The sequence below is a fragment of the Aplysia californica genome, unplaced genomic scaffold (genome assembly GCF_000002075.1).
Source record: "Aplysia californica isolate F4 #8 unplaced genomic scaffold, AplCal3.0 scaffold00632, whole genome shotgun sequence".
Lineage (NCBI taxonomy): Eukaryota > Metazoa > Mollusca > Gastropoda > Aplysiida > Aplysiidae > Aplysia > Aplysia californica.
Genome location: NW_004797902.1, coordinates 49,702 through 53,207, shown reverse-complemented (window position 1 = coordinate 53,207; position 3,506 = coordinate 49,702).

Sequence of the window (3,506 nt, the reverse complement as noted above, 5' to 3'; positions counted from 1 at the left end):
TGCTGCTGCCTTTGTTATTGATGTTGTTGTAGTTGTTGTTGTTGTTGTTGTTGTTGTTGTTGTTGTTGTTGTTGTTGTAGTTGTTGTTGTTGTTGTTGTTGTAGTTGGTGTTGTTGTTGTTGTTGTTGTTGTTATTGCTGTTATTGTTGTTGTTGTTGTTGTTCTTCTTCTTCTTCTTCTTCTTCTTCTTCTTCTTCTTCTTCTTCTTCTTCTTCTTCTTATTATTATTATTATTATTATTATTATTATTATTATTATTATTATTATTATTATTATTATTGTTGTTGTTATTTTGGTTCTTGTTATTATGTCATTATCATCATTATCATTATCATCATTTGATTTTTATTATTACAATGATTAATGTTCCTGCTGCTACACTCGCTGCTGCTTTTTAATTTTCATTTGTTAATATAAACAAATACTGCTGTTGTGATAGTTTGGGCCAGGAGTTGGAGGCGGATACTGTTGTTGCTGTTGCTGTTGCTGTTGCTGTTGCTGATGCTGATGCTGATGCTGATTATGGTGATGGTACTTTTAACTTCTATTTTCCATAAGAAGCACCAGCCCGGCTAAATGTTGGACACTTGTGATTACACAATTAGAATCCCCACCAAAAACCCAAGTCTCCATAAATTTGTTTTGAATAGGGTTTTTCGTATTCTAGTCAAGGCAGCAATGAGAAAAAAATCTCGTTTTTGCAGCGGTCCCCAATTGCACGAACATCACAGTAACGTGTTGTAGCCTTAAGAATCCTACCCCTATACCAATGGCATTATGCTATGGTGCCTGCAGTGTACCGTTTGGCTTCTTCGGGATAGTGAAGAGTACACTTTTTTGTTTCTTGTTTCTCAGGATACATAAAACCAGATTCTTTTAATCTTACGTTGTCTTTCGGCAGGCCTCATCAACCGTTGGTAATTATTATTGTTATTATTATCATCATCATTATTATTATTATTATTATTATTATTATTATTATTATTGTTATTATTATCATCATCATCATTATCATTATTATTATTATTATTATTATTGTTATTATTATTATTATTATTATTATTATTATTATTATTATTATTATTATTATTATTATTATTATTATTATTATAAGTATTTTTATTATTATATTTTTATTACATTATTACTATATTATTATAATTAGTATTATTATTAATAATAATATTGTCATCATCATCATCATCATTATCATTATTATAATAATAATTATTATTATTATTATTATTATTATTATTATTATTATTATTATTATTATCATTATCATTATTATTATTATTATTATTAGCATCATCATCATTATTATTACTATTATCAAGTAGTAGTAGTAGTAGTAGTATATTGTAGTAGTAGTCGTAGTAGCAGCAGCAGCAGCAGCAGTAGTAGTAGTAGTAGTAGTAGTAGTAGTAGTAGTAGTAGTAGTAGTAGTAGTAGTAGTAGTAGTAGTAGTAGTAGTAGTAGTAGTAGTAGTAGTAGAAGTAGTAGTAATAATAGTAGTAGTAGTAGTAGTAGTAGTAGTAGTAGTAGTAGTAGTAGTAGTAGTAGTAGTAACAGTAGTAGTAGTAGTAGCAGTAGCAGTAGTAGTAGTGAACGAAAGATTACGACAGTGAATGTCGCAAACCATGTAAGTCTAAAAATAGTAACATCGTTTTTTTTTCTATATTTATTATCATAGAGCCACAAAGCATGTTCTGTTTTGATGAAGAGACGAAATAACCAATAGAAATGTGTGTAATTGTCCCATGAGCAACCTGTGTATCCCGACTGAATCTCTATATTGGCAGTGCATACCGTGTATGTCTGTTGAACAATACTCAGGCGTCCATGCTGGACAAAACGCAACTCACAAGTCCACAACTTCAGCGTCTATAACCTTCACCCCCGTGTTGTCATGTCTTAAGTCTGTAACGAGTCTGAAGGAGTAACACTTTGCGTCTCGCTTGGTAACTTTCCTTTATACAGAGGATTTCTTAAAATGTATATTTTGAGACGGCTGCATTTACAAAACTAGACAGGAAGTCATTGCAACCGTTTTGGGACACTTTAGGATGAAGCACGACAAAATCATCGAACTAAAGTATTTAGAAAAACGTTCTTCGAGCATTGCAATATCGTCCTTGTGAACCCATTCTTTGTAAACTGAAGCCCACAGAAGACTGTACAGTACACCTTTGCCAAGACGTGGCAAAATCCAACAAAGAAAGAGGAGCTGTGGTGAAACCGAAAATACCAAACAACAAAATGCAGTCCGTTTAAAGATCCAAAAGACAAAATACGACCCTCTAGCAGTCCATGAAGCATATGGTTCGGTTCTGTTTGATTTACCTGTATTTTAAGATACTTTTTTTTTTTTTTTTTTTTTTTGGGTTAGTGTTTTATGGCGCTCGCAACTGCATAAGGTCATATGAGCGCGCGGGACACACCTAATACTTTTAGTTGGTAGGAAATTTTGAATTTTGCCCCGGTGGCGGCCGAAGCCTACTCTTATCGATTTTAGACCACCAAGGGATCTTTAACGTGCGCAACTTGCACACGGGCCCTCCGAGATTTTTCGCCCTTGTCCGAGAAGGCTTGGTGTAGATGTTTCCTACCAGAAGATCAGGGGTGTGGCAGAAAGACAGCTGTAAGAAGGATTCAAGGAGTACCAGTAGAAAGGCTGCAGAAAGAGTCAGGAGCCCAGAGGAGGGGGCAAAGGAGGTGAGGGGGTGGGGGCAGAAAGAGGAGACGAAAGCAGACGACAGAATATTGCTAGAGAGCAGGAAAGGAGGTAAAAGGAGACAATTTTAGAGAAGAAAATTTTTCGGTCGCTACCCGGATTCGAACCCGGGACCTTTGAATGAGAGGCCAACACCTTAACCTCTAGGCCACGAGAGCCCCCTAAGATACTTTACTGTATTGAAAGGGTAGCATTTAGTGAATATCAACTTTATCTTTTTTATTTGTGAATTCTGATCATTTAATAAGCGGGCAGTAATGGCCAACCCGGGCTGAGAGGGATACAGCATTCCAAAATAAATACCAAAATTCTCGATAAAGATTTCGGAACTCACTCGACGTAACTCGGACATGCCATGTATCTACTCACCCTGGGACCTCATGCGTAAAAGATGCCTTTAACTTTCCCTTTTTGGTAGGGGGTGTCCGAAATCTATCATTATATAGTCTGGACAACACCAAATGGACAACTTGTCGACCTCATTACACACAAACTAATTTGCGATTGTCCTGATTTTTTGCGTGTACCTCTGAATTAAAAAAAAAACACCCAAAACATATCGATTTTCGTGCATATGCGACAAATATAAATCGGTGATTTCTATATAATCATTGGTATTTAATTACAGTCTGCGCAGGGATTTTTTATTAGACCAAAAACAGTACTGTAGTTAAGTGTTACTACTGTCAGTTGCTTTTTTTTTTTTTTTTTTTTTTTTTTTTTTTGTTTCAATCTTTTTTTTCTATTTTACCTGGCTGCACACGCCGCAAGA